Source organism: Pyrus communis, chromosome 17 (genome assembly GCF_041283825.1).
Source record: "Pyrus communis isolate YQ-2024b chromosome 17, ASM4128382v1, whole genome shotgun sequence".
NCBI classification, from domain to species: Eukaryota; Viridiplantae; Streptophyta; class Magnoliopsida; order Rosales; family Rosaceae; genus Pyrus; species Pyrus communis.
In genome coordinates, this window is record NC_142581.1 from 23,084,674 (window position 1) to 23,099,012 (window position 14,339).

A 14,339-nucleotide genomic window follows, 5' to 3' on the forward strand; every position below is an offset into this window, starting at 1 on the left:
AGATCATTAAGTTCAACGGAAATCATAAACATCGACGAGGCATTCGTTACTATGGAATACGCATGAAACTTATGCCAAGAATTCGTTTAACGCGATTGTTTATAAGCAACCTCTACTACTTGTGAATATAAGTTCATAACGATTAGGTGAAATTCACTTATATTCTAGCGTCATATTTATGCATGAAAATTAAGCTTGCAATCTCAATGAACATACATAAATAAGTTATCAATCAAACAGTTAAACGAATTGAATCCACAACTTATGAAATTCCAACCAAACGTAATCAATTCAAAATGCAAATATAAACATAGTTTCGAATCACCCCCTAGCTAAAGGGGGTTTAGTTCCTCATAACTTTGAAATCAAAGAAACACCTAAACATTCCAACAAATCAAACGTGAATTGTATGAACGTTTAGGCACTCTTCTCTTCCCTTCTCATACGTACAAAACAAAGAGAATTAAATTTAAACTTTGAAATCAAAGAAACACCTAAACATTCCAACAACTCAAACTTGAATTGTATGAACGTTTAAGCACTCTTTTCTTCCTCGTTGTTGTAGCACAAGGTCTAAGGTGAGCTTTGGGGATTATGTGAAGTGTTTTGGAGGGATGGGAAGTGGTTGGATAGTGGCTGCAATGAAGGAGAAAAACTGCACAGAAAATGGAAGTGTTTGTAACTGAAAATGTGTATGGAAGAGTGAATGAATTTTGAGGAGTGTTGGATGCTTATTTATAGGTGAAATGGGGGAACAAAAGAGGGAATATTGCAGCTAGGAGGGGATGAATGATTATGGGTGCATGTGTTTGGAATAATGAAGGGGGAATGTATGTAATAAAACAACTAGGAAAAGTTATGGAAAGTTGGAAATGGGAGTGGGAACTCACGGCATTGTTGGGTTGTTTATGGGAGAATAAATGTATGATAATGGCTAAATAATTAAAGGGAATGAATGGGAGTGACACTAGGTTGGTTATGCATGTGAATGCAAGGAGGAAAGCTGAAAATGCAAGGGAAGCTCACGGCACAATGTTGTTTTGCTTCTTGAAATGCATGTGAATGCATTTGAGTGTAATATGAAAAGAATGACTAATTAATGTATGTAGGGTTGATATGCATGTGAATTAGGTTGGAAAGAGGTGGAAGTGGAATGTTATGCAATGATAATGTCTTGTAAAGATGCTAATAAATAATGCATGTAGGGTTAGCTAGGTTGGCTTTGTTTGGGTGCATGTATGTTAATGGTGGTTTTGCATGTGAATTGATGGATTGTTTTTGATGGAATGGATGGTTCTTTGCATGGCTATAAGGGATAGAATAAGAGAGAATGGGCTAGGCCCTTTGTTTTATGTCCAAAGTGAAAATAAGGCCTTCAAATTCGTCCAAACTTTGGCTCCATGGATAAGTTATCCAATCCATGCCCAAAAATGCTCCAAATGGCCTCAAAATGCACTTTCTTGCTCCCTAAGCCCTTAGAACCTGAAAACACACAAAAGAAGCATAAAGAACTAAAATAACTAAAGAAACATAACGTAAATGTACGAGAACAAGCCATTTAAGTCGCATGAATATGCTCCTATCACACCACCACTAGGACCTTTCCATTTTCTCTCTCACCCCTCCCTCAATCTCTATTTTCCTTGCACATACTAGAGCACAATCACTGTGCTTGCATCTCACCGGCAAGTAGTACAACTAAGGTAAGCCTCTTAGGACCCTTTTAGATCACGTTTTAGGTTATATATGGGTAATTTTGAGAACCTTGGTGACGTTTGAACACAGGAATAACTTGGGGAAGCATTCTCCATATTTTTAGGCGAACCCTGTTGGTTGCAAGCTATTTTCCGGTCAATCTCGACCATGGCACAACCTCATTTTGGTATGAATCTCTTCCTCTTGTGTTAAGCTTCATTTTGGCTTTTGAATCATTGCAAATGGTGTTGATTTGAGCTTGAACGAAGCTCGGGAAGGTTTACCCAGATTCTGGCTAAACCCACGGCGTGGAACCAAGTCAAACCCGACCCGAAACCCCAAAACCAACCCAATAACTAGCTTAGCCCAAATCAGATCCAACCCATTTAACATAGGCCCAACCCACTAAACCTAACCCAAGCCCAAATCAATATTGGCCCAACCTATTAGGCCCAAAAACCCTTGGCCTAATCCAGTTACCCAGAACCCAACCAAGCTCCTTGGCCCGGCATGTGGCCTACATGTGGTGCGTGTCATGGCCGGCGCGTGGAGCACACACAACTCCGCTAGAGGTACCGTGCTTCGCCACCGTGCCGGTGACTTTTCTGGTGACCCATCTCAGCGCATGGGGGACCTGAGGTCATTTCATAGGTTTTCCGACGTTCCAAAACCAAATCCGTTGTCCGTTTCCCGAAATTCCATCATTTTAGTAGAGTTTTATTAAATGTACTCTCTTTATGTATAGGTGCATTGAGTGGAAGTGATCTAGTCCTCCCTAATTCGAGTGGCTCTCTAGTAGTGGAATACTTGTGAATGGACCCCTTCTAAACTTACATATCTTTATAAAATTTTAGCCTAGCATGCATTTCACACTTCATGATTTGAATATGTTTTATATTTTGTTTTCCAGATTTCTATATTTACGGTTTATGAAATAATTATGATTTATCGCAATTACGTTTTATCAAAAGATTATGAATTATTAGATTCTTGTATATGAAATTATATGGCTATCATATATGATTGATATTATGGATTTATGAATATAGTTTATCCTAGATTTTATGAAATAAGGCTTTGAACTTTTGAGCTACGAATTTGGCTTTATGAGATGAGATTTTGAGATATGTTTTCGGTACGTATCTAGCGAGTTATCATACAACACATCCACACAATCAGGTATGTAGACGTCTATGGCAATATGACACATTTGAAGAGATTTATTATATATCTCTTCTCCGACGTAACCTGGAGTCGTACTGCTTCATCTTTGGGTGATGGACAAATATTGCCTTCGGGCGAATGAGAAGTTGATGATATTGATGATATACCCCCAGCTTCACTAGCCCAGGGCTAGTGTCGGTGTGTGATGTTATGCATCCTCTTCTCCGTCGTAACCCGGAGTCATATAGCTTCACTTTCAAGTGATGAACCATGGTTTCTTCACTAGTGTAACCTAATGTCGTACAACTTCACCTTCTGGTGATGGACAGGTACTGCCTTCGGGCAACTATGATACCCCTAGAGAGTATAATATTGATGAGACTTATGGATTTGCTTTTGGGCGGCAATATTCATTTCTGAGCACTATTTTATACGTAATGATTTTGTGAACGTTTGCATGGCATGAATATTCATTTCTGAGCACTATTTTATACGTAATGATTTTGTGAACGTTTGCATGGCATGTAGAGTTTCCGGAAAAACCTATATGTAGTATTATATATATATATATATATATGAGTTTTCAAAACAGAGGGTTAGTATGTTCAGAAAATTAGAAATGGTTTTCCCATTATTAGTATTAATATAAATTATGGTCAACCACCTTTTCTGTTTTTGCGCCCCCTCAGGACATAGCGACGAAGAGTACGACCCGAGCTTCTAGGCATTTCCTTACCCGTGCCCTTGCATCCTTCCACATAAGTATGACTTCTTTTTATGATCTGTTATTATTTGATGCTTTACCTTTCTTTAGCATTTTTATTTAGTAATATGCTTTGGACATACCCGTATATCTTGATTCAGATTTGTGAATGTTGAATACTTTATTCCTTTTATGTTTGAATTGGTTTATAGTTTCTACTGCTTTGTATTGTTGCATCTCCTTATGAATGTTGTTTCTTGCTTAGTTTTTGAATTGCTTGTCCCTTCATATCCTCATAGATTCATACACTTATGGCTTTCGTCATCCTTGGGTGTCGACCAACACGTGTCATCCAGGTGTCATTTGGATATCTGGTTTGGGGCATCTTAGTTACCATCAGTAAAAAAAAGTAGCAGGCATCCCTGGGTGGTAGAGGAGAGGGTTGAGGCAGAAAGGGTTCATTGTGTGAGAGAAGAGACGATGTAAAATCATATGGAAAACGAAGGTTTGTGTGTTTTGAGAGTGATTCTGTGTAGGAAGGACCACAATAAGCTCTTGACCTTTTTTTTTTTTTTTTTTTTTTTTAAGAATTGACTTAAAAGGTTCCAAACGTAATCAAATGGACTCGTGGTCACCTACAACTCGATTTTGATTCAATGATAGAGCAAATCAAGTCTACAGAAAGGGGAATGGGTTTAAATTCTATCAAATTTGGCAAAAACTTAACCTAGTTAATTGAAGATTCCATAATCTAGGTTCAATAGGTAAAATGATCAAGTGAAACAGTTGAGACTCAATAAATTGAACACACAAATTCAACTCAAACCTATGGTGATTAGTGTGTTATGTGTTGATGTGTAGCATAAACTATGCATTTAGGCAGAAAATTCTTAGTCGATGTCGCCTATGTGAGTGTAAATGTGGGGTCACATTTATGAGAATTGTAAAGAAGCTAAGCTCTCATGAAACCTAGGACATGTTCAAGACCAAAACGAACAAAAACGTATAAACTATTTTCTGTTAAGAAGTGAAACGTGTGAGGCATATTGTCTTAGTATACTACAACTGTGATATCCCGTCCCTAAAATTATGATTTTATTTTATTCTTGACGTATTTCGAAGATTTGATTGGGACTAGTTCTTTATTTCTCCAAATTTGAGAAAAATGAAGTGAGGGTTACTTTAGTCATTTCTAATTTTCTCGACCTTTTTGGTCAACTCTTGAATTGGTTAGGTAGAGTTTGATTCCCTGAGTGTGTAGGCGTAAACAGATCTTATTTCCGAGTCCGAATAGAGAAGTTAGAGTCGTTTAAAGTTGGTGGCATTTTGGTAATATTACTAAAATGCTATAAATGGGAGGGAAACCTCCAGAAAGGAGGGGGGTTTTCAGAAAATGGGAGAGGGAAACTGCACTAACCCGTTTTAGGGGGAAATTTGACCCATAAACCCACCAAACTTGACCCGCTTGTATCATTTTCATCCGAGCTCCGTTTTGGATGATTTTGGTGTCCATGGAAAGCTCTTGACGAGCCCTACATCTCTGTGATGTTAGATTTTCCCCTTTTTTTTTTTTTTCCATATTTGCAGTTTGAGGTCGCAAAGTCCACGACTTTTCCGGCGGTTTTATCATTTTTCCGGCGATTCCGACAACGATTTTCTTCGAGTGAGGTATGAAACTTCATCTACTCTTCATAATCTTCAAGTGGGTATGCTTAGTTTGTGCTTTCGTATTCATTTTAGAGTTGGGTGTTTAGAACCCTAGAAATCCGGTTTTTTCCGGTGAAATTGGACGGTTTCTGGTCAGAATTTAGCGTCGGCCTAGTTGTGAAAAGTGTTTCCCTTGTTGAGCTCTAGCTACCACATAAATTTGAGCTCATCTAGTTAATGTTGAAATTCGGGGTTTGTAAACCCTCTATCTTGACTTCCACCGCGTGTGGCGGTGCGTGGGATCGTTCACGAGTGTTATCTAGGTTTCAAATACCTTCTAGTGACCATGTGAACCTATGTCTAGCTTGGTTTCCAAAGATTCAATTGTTTGGTGTGGTGATCAATTTGGACCACCACTTGTTTGTGTGATTGTCGACAATTCGACCATTGGATCAAAATGAAACTTTAGTATGTTATCCTCGAAGCATAATGTGGACTTTGGGAAGTTATGGATCATAAATCAGATTTGCGGATTGTTGTGGACCCCATCGTTGACCGATAATTGATTTATGGTCAACATGTCTTGGAATGTTCTAAATAATAAAATTAGTACTATGGGAGACTTAAGTGAAGTCTAATGAGCCTACATTGGTTAGAGAGTGACTTGAACATATGTGATATGGTTATTACCTTGATTTCTTATATTGTATCATCGGTGAATTTGACTTGGTCTTATAATGTGATTCTATTGAAATGTGATTATATATATATATTTGTATATATTTAGCCATAGACCTATGTTTATCAAACATGATTTGGCTTGTGTACTGATGATGATCGTGGTATGTAAATTGACGTGCATATTCGAAAGGTGTTTGATGTACATAGATGGTATGTTATGATGAAATGTGAGTGACTTTAATATATGTGAATATGAAATGGTTTTATAATCATTTTTCCTATAAATTGTTAATTTTCATATTTAGCCAATGATGTTGTTATATGAAGTGGGATTTGACGTGCATATTGGAAATATGGTTTGTTTTGTTTGATTGGCTTGATTTGATGAAGGTGAGGGCTAGTGGTGGCCCGTTAACCCATTGTCATAGGGTTTGTTGCTTTGAGGCATGTGTCAACGCTCGTTTTGTTATTTCATTTCTTGTTTCATCGAGCCTTTATAACTTGAGTAACTTGATTCATGTGTTGTTTCATTGATTGGTGGTTATGCAATGTACTCCGCGATTCCGTTGAGTGATGGTCCGGAATCGTATCTTGGTTTGGGTTCCGTTAGTGATGGTCCGGAATCCTTCCTACTCCACTCCGCGATTCCGTTGAGTGATGGTCCGGAATCGTATCTTGGTTTGGGTTCCGTTGATTGATGGTCCGGAATCCCTCTTACTTCGCGATCCCGTTGAGTGATGGTCCGGGATTGTATCCACATTAGTTCATTGAGTTTAGTTTGGATGAGCAGTGTCGCCCTAATTCTACTTTCATTGTGTGTATGTGAATAAGGGTGTGAGATGTTATGGTTGTTTGAAATGAACTTTTGGATGTCTGGGTGACTCCCTCAGAGTTTTCAAAAGTAGGGTATTGATTTCTTATGAAAGATTTATATCCAAGGTTTATAAATTATGATTGATGGCTAATTTTATTATTGTATCACATGCTTATTTTATTGTCCCTCACCCGAGCCTCTCAGCTTGTCTGGATGCCTGATTTGCCAGTGCACCAATTCCATAATATTTGGCATTGACTTTACACATGACAGGTCTGGGTAGATTATGAGAAACCGCTTGATATTTTGGTTCCGTTGAGTGGTCCGGAACCCAATGTTGTTGGATTCCGTTGAGTGGCCCGGAATCCTTGCTCTTGTTCATTCCGTAAGGTGATCTTAGAATCCTAAATTCGAGTAGATGGGAATTACCCACAATAGATATTGTGAAAATAAATTAGAATTACCATGTTATTATTCTTAACCCAAATTGGGAATTATGTAGAGTTTTTTAATTAAATTCGTGAAATGATATGTTATCTCACTGATTGATTAACGTAATTAAATATTAATATTGTGCTTCGTAATTCCTTGATATGTTACAAGCTATGGATCGGAATATAATGTTGGAAGCATAGTGATTGGTATGATGAAGTGAAATGTGATTTAACTTGGGTATTGGAAATGGTTATGACACATGATTGTAATGCATATTGAATTGCTTGCGAGATGTGAGGTCTAGTAATGGACCGATAAGCCATTGTGATATGGATTTGTTACTCGAGATTGTTTCGTTGATTTTTTGGGAATTGAGTAACTTGAATCATGTTTTGTTTCTTCGAGCCGTTGTTATGTTTCTTGGACTTCTGTCAGTTCTGTTGTGTGGTCCGGAACTGAGTTCGGCTTGGATTCCGTTGAGTGATGGTCCGGAATCATATCTTGATTTGGATCCCGTTGAGTGATGGTCCGGAATCCCCTTTGATGCCTTGATTTCGTTGGGTGGTCCAAAATTTCCCTTTTTCAAAGATGTAGTCTTCGGTCGAACTGTGTCACTCTAGCCCACGTGTTTCGACGTGTTGTATGTGTTATTGATGATGTGATGGTTGGCATTATTAATTGTCGGGATTGTGGAATGACGTTGGATATGAGTGTAGTTATCATGAGGAGTTTAGTTGATTAATATATCTAGAGAATCATGTGTACTTTGTTAATTCTTAACTATGTTACACACTATGAAATGCGATTTTATGTGGAAAACGTGATGAATTACGTGATGGATGAAGTGGAAAGGTTAATCGTCATGTGAGATTGTTATGTTGGATATCATGGTTATTGTTATGATTAGACTTGTTGATAAATGTGGCTAGAGAATGATATTGTGCTTCGTTGGTTCTTTGAAGTGATATATGTTGTGAATTGCGGTATCATGTTGCGACATAATGATTTATATATAGTTGGAGGGGAAATCATGTTTTTTAGATGGGTTTGTTATGTAACCCTGAGTCTAGTATTTTCATACTTGTCAAGTTCTATTGATTGATTGAGAAATGTTATACATTTCGACTTAATCAGACTGTGTTATATGTCAATTATTGTGCGTGACGAACTACGAATGACTTGATCCCTGTTTAGGGTACGTAGGCAGTCTAACGGGGAGGTTAGATGCAGCCATAAAACATACGAAAAATAACTATGCGATTCGATTTTTGGGTTGTGCTTGCCCATATCCCGGAGGTGGGATATGATAGATACGGATTTTTGGTGACGTCACGTGTCAATTCTGGACGTGTGTCGGGATTGGGGCGTGACAACAACACTGAATAATTCAAGATCAACTATATCCACTAGACCACCATGTCAATCTGATATGTTTTCACTAGGCAAAGTTCAACTCCAAAGCATATCATTTATTCATCCTCTTGGATCATTTAGCATTTAAACTCTTATTTTCTAAGAGATATGGTCGATATGAGATATTTTAACGTGCATCCTCACGTGGGACTCAATTAGTGTGTCAGGTGATACGGTCGACACGGTCTAGTGATATTCATCTTCACATGTAAGTGAAAGGTCTTATGTTCAATTCTCACCAAAGGCAGATTTGAACCACATAATTGCTAGCCCCGATTGTGAGGCTAAAAACATCTCTCTCCTTAGACTTAGATAATATCGCTAGTTTTAAAAATTAAAAAAAAAAAAATCATTTAGGACATGACATTGCATCATCGGCAGTCCTCAATCTCAATACCAAGTCAGTTTACTTCAATTTCCTTTACTAGAATCATTTTATAATTGCTGTTCATATTCAAATTATTCAAATATACATATTTATAGAAATAGATTATTAAATTCCTACTGTGTTTAATATACTGTTGTTACATTAGTTTGCATCACTGATTGCTGTTTTTCCAACATCTATCACCCAAATTTACGTTATAAAAGCCACTCCTCAGTGAAAATATATCGTTGACAAAAACAAAGTTAAGTTGTTGACAAAGGTTATTTTGTTAATCAATATAATAGATATTTAATAGTTGAATCTAATGACATGTTTACGTACAATGAATAAGAATTAGAATCTATTTGATTGTAGAATTAAAATCTATTTGACTGTTGGTTTGTATCTTAATTGGTTAAGAATATTTGCCCTTACATCCGAGGTTCCATGATCGAGTTACTTTATAAAATAATAAATTGTCCTATAGTTTGTAAAAAATAATAATAATAATAATAAAAAATAAAATAAAATAACATACAGAGGAGGAAAATGCAAACAAAACCCCATGGGGACAAAAGTTCGAATTATGAAGTACAAAGAGAAAATTAAGGGGGCAATTAATGCGAAGTACAAAGAGAAAAGTAACAGGATTTGGTAATTGGACCCTGAACAAAGCGCAGTCTGAGCTTTAGCTTGACAACAATGGCTGCTGCTCCTGCTTGACTCCAACTAGACGCTAAACCCTTCAGCTCCTTTCTCTCTCGCAACCCCATTTCCAAACACACCCTGAAAGTGGGTAGGATCGGTTGCTCCGCAGCCTCACCCTCTAAACGCTACTCCATCACTTTGCTTCCCGGCGATGGCATTGGCCCCGAAGTCATCTCCGTCGCCAAGAACGTCCTCAACCTCGCCGCCTCCATCGATGGTTTCTTTTATTCTGCTTCCTTTTTTTCCTTTCGTCAATTTTATTTCGATTTCACCCGTTTGGTGTCCGAGAAACGGTGGGAAAATAGAAAAGGAAAAGTCTTTTACTTTTCCCATCTCAGGGTCTATGTTTAACATTTTGAGCTGCTCCGTCTGCTGTATAATCGAATAATTCTGCTGGGAAATTAGTAATTTTATAACATTTGGGTGTCTGTATAACTAAATGTGTTTGCATAAACCAGGGATTGAGTTTAAGTATGAAGAAGTACCTATTGGTGGAACTGCCTTGGATTTGAATGGAGTTCCATTACCTGATGAGACCCTTTTGTCAGCTAAGCAGTCCGACGCAGTTCTTCTAGGAGCAACTGGGGGGTAGGTCGTGATTGTCCTTCTCAATCCGTTTTATTTCTTAGTGACTTTCGTTTTCAAGTGATGTAATTTAGTTAATTTGATTGTTGGTGTTTAAGGTACAAATGGGATAAGAACGAAAAGCACTGAAACCAGAAACTGGGTTGCTTAAACTTCGCAAGGGTCTTAAAGTGTTTGCGAATCTGAGGCCTGCAACTGTTTTGCCGCAGGTGAATATTGAATTTGATTTATTATCTTAAAACTAGTTGTTCTTCATTTCAAATTTGAGGCCTGCAACTGTTTTCATATGATCTGTTATCGACTGAGTAACTATAGAGTTCACATAATTGATTTATTATCTTGAAACCATTGTTTCTATATTTCTAACTTATCATTTTACGTTAATTACTATTTAAGTTAGTGGACGCTTCAACTTTGAAGAGAGAAGTAGCTGAGGGGGGTTGACCTTATGGAGGTTAGTGTACCAAATTTAAACTAGCGACCAACTTCATGAACTTGCTCGTGTTGAGTTTTTTTTTCACTTGAATTAATGAAGTCATTCTTGTTTTTGCTGGAAATAGGTATATATTTTGGATGTCCTAGGGGTTTTGGCACCAATGAAAATGGTGAGGAGATTGGCTTCAGTACAGAGGTGTATGCTGCCTATGAGGTAGTTTCCTTTGTTCCTTTCAGAAAGTTATGCGTTAAGTTCTGGTTTTTCTGATGATACTGGCAGCCATAAATGGTTCCTATAAACCCAAAGAATTTCTCTTTATGCACCCCCAAAGACCATTATTCCTATGGTATCGCCTCAAGGTCTTTTCTTTTATTTCTATTTCTTTTGGGAAGTGGTTCATCAAATATGCAATAACATTGTGAGTTTGTGTTGACTTTGCTCTGCGAAGGATTCACAAGCATTTCACTGAATTGGGACTACTTACCAGTTCCAACCATTAGATGATTTCATATTTGAAATTGGAACTTGAAAATTGTTAGGTTTCTTTTAAAAAAAAATTCCGCTCAGAACTTTCTGTGAGTTTCAGAACTTTAAATTTTTCTGGCCTGTTGTTATAGTTGTATTCAGAACTTTATAATTGCAGGTCTGTGTATGAGTGGTTATTTAACATGAAATAATCTTCTTGCCAGATTGATCGAATTACTCGTGTTGCATTTGAGACTGCTCGGAAGTGAAAGGGGAAGCTCTCCAGTGTTGACAAGGCAAATGTGTTGGAGGTACTTTTCAATTGAAGAACTTTTATTTCTTTTGTTTTCCTTTTTCTTATTTGGAAAGTTGTCAGGATTTTTCGAGATTTTGCCACAATAGAGGCATAGAACATTTTCTTTCTGGTTATAATGGCGTTACATGCTATGAGCCTAGCTATTCTGCTTTACAACTTCCCAATCCATTAGTTGACTCTTTAATTGCTCTCGAACAGATGACAATAAGCTTTACAAGTCAAGCATCATCTTTTGCCTTGAGTTAACCAGTTGTGCCCCTTAGGCACTGTGTCAATAAAATCATTCAATTGTAAAAGGAACTTATGGGTGCTTAACCTGGTTTTTACGAACATATGATGTCTGACCTTTATATTCTAACCTTTTGTAATCCTAATTTGGTTGTTGATTAAAGTGGAACCAAATATTTCATACTTGTATACCCTCATTATTTGTATGTGATAGAAAAAGAGGCGCAAGCTGATAACTTTTTGTGCTAAATTCATGACAATCTAAAAACATTAAGTACCAAGGATAATAAGATATGTGTGATATTTTGGGTCTGATAACACCTCCTCCTTATAAGGTTTGAGGGTGAGTGGGTCCAATTCCTGTTTAGTTTGTGCTATTGGCTTAAAGAAAACTAAAGGGAGATGATATGATTCTACCACTTGTGGTGGTTTGCCGGAATGTCAAATCAGAGTTAAGGATGCACTACTGATAATCAGCTCATAATATGTTGGAAAGTGTCGGGTATTTTGAAACTGTTTGATGGATACACATGCTTGTACAATGTCTTCGATGTCATCATTGATTGATCCAATCAATCAGATTGAGCCTTTCAAGATCTACTAGCCAATCTAATTCACCGAGTTCAATAGTGTTAGGGTTTTAATTAACACAGTGCTGGCTATATTTAGATTTTCCCACAATGCTGTCAGTTATTCTTTGTGAAAAGAAATGCTAGAAAACATGTATGGCAGAAACATGTGTTGTTTTGTGTTTCTTGCCTTTTCTTCTTTCCGTTGCTTAAGTTCTATTTTACGTTTATAATGTATATTTAATTCAATGGATATCCAGGCATCAATGTTTTGGAGGAAAAGAATCATGGAAATAGCCTTGGAGTATCCTGATGTTGAACTCTCACACATGTATGTTGATAATGCTGCACTGCAGCTTATTCGTGATCCGAAACAGGTTTGTCTAAGGCCTACTAAGGAGAAAATTTTAGGACGGAAGGAACAAGTTTTTAAAGCGTCCTAAATGATTATTGCTAGTCTCATGATGTTTGCCTATGAAATTGCAGTTTGATACGATTGTAACGAACAACATATTTGGCGATATATTACCTGATGAGGCTTCAATGATCACTGGAAGTATTGGGATGCTGCCATCTGCTAGTCTTGGGGAATCGGTAATGCAAAGTTTTGTCTGTCACTGGTCAAGTTTCGCTCTACATGTGTTAGGAATGTTATTCTGATGGGAATTTCCAGTTGTTTTTGGTGTTCTAAGGGTAAGTTTGAATTCTTTTGATCTGACTATATTAAAATTCCCATTGGTACATGGTCCTGGACTTTATGAACCCATACATGGTTCTGCTCCTGATATTGCTGGACAGGTTGGTTTGCCTACACATCAAACTATTTCTCTTCGGTGGTACGATGCCATTTATTATGGAATATAATGGTCTAACATGCAGGATAAAGCAAACCCATTAGCGACAGTTCTCAGTGCTGCTATGCTTTTGAAGTACGGTTCAGGTGAAGAAAAGGCTGCCAAGAGAATTGAGGATGCAGTTCTAGATACTTTGAATGGGGGGTTTCGGACTGGTGACATATATTCCACTGGAACTGTATGTACATTTTTTATTTTTTCACATGCGCCTTTTTTGTTTCTTTCACTTGGGTTGGAAAACGTGATCGCCACAAAATATTATACTGCTCTTTCCTTTGTTGAAACAAAAAAATGTTATGGAATATTAATGTAGCATAGTATTTGGAGAGCTGCTTTCTATCTTCTCCTTAAGTCCTCATGAAATAGCATCTCCTCCTCGTAATTTTTGTGCATCCTTTTAAAAAGTCTTTGAGGAAGCAAGGTAACTTATCGTGTTAAAATTCTTTGGTATGATCGTCTTTGAATTAGGTGGAACTATTTAAATTGAATCTACGGGTTCCCTGAGTGAAACCAGTCTCTATAGTAAAATGAAGTAGGAGAAAAATGTGTTTTGTTCTAGTTGTGGTCTACGAGAAGATTCAGTTGAAATTCTCGAATCAAACTTGATGTCTCATTGATTTGTGCAGTAACAGTTGCTTATAATTCAGTGTAAGCTTCTCCTAATATGATTGATTGATGACCATTGATTGCTGATATTTGCTTTATACAGAAATTGGTAGGATGCAAAGAAATGGGTGAAGAGGTATTGAAGTCTGTTGATTCCCAAGTTCCGTCTCCAGTATGAACTGATGCATCGGTCAGCATGGACAAACGAGGGATCGGTAGGGCTATTCTAACATGATCTCTGGAGTGAAGAATGTAAGAAGTAATTGAAAAACAAGAAGTTACTAGTATCAGAGATAAAACATAAATAATTACAATAAACCAATCAAACAATTATCTTCCAAAGCGGAGAAAGAAGAAGCCAGGACTGCTAGGGTTTCAACAGGAGTCTTTTACACTCAAGCAGCTGATAATCCTTGCTATCAAATAGAGTTTCTAGCACGAGATAGGATAATTCTGCAAGTGCAGGGACCTCCTAATATACAGATGCTCATCCCCTTAATCCGGCCTATTAACTGATTCAAGGAATATTCCAAATCAATTAGGATTTCATTATAGTCCTAAATGGTAATGAATTCTTTGTCAACTAATTAAGGTTTTCATAATTAATTGCATAATTAATTGCACTAAATAAGGACTCCTAAACCTAACCAAAC

The 14,339-nt window shown here is 37.3% G+C and overlaps 1 pseudogene across 1 annotated transcript; it reads left to right on the forward strand.

The window, feature by feature from the left end:
- The first annotated feature begins 9,621 nt into the window (after nt 1-9,621).
- Nucleotides 9,622-14,185, forward strand: LOC137708603 (3-isopropylmalate dehydrogenase 2, chloroplastic-like; annotated as a pseudogene). The gene is made up of 11 exons (XR_015958863.1): nt 9,622-9,844; nt 10,086-10,215; nt 10,311-10,421; nt 10,609-10,651; nt 10,722-10,861; nt 11,338-11,424; nt 12,487-12,603; nt 12,713-12,819; nt 12,970-13,024; nt 13,106-13,258; nt 13,790-14,185. The product of XR_015958863.1 is annotated as a 3-isopropylmalate dehydrogenase 2, chloroplastic-like (transcript).
- Nucleotides 14,186-14,339: the final 154 nt, after the last annotated feature.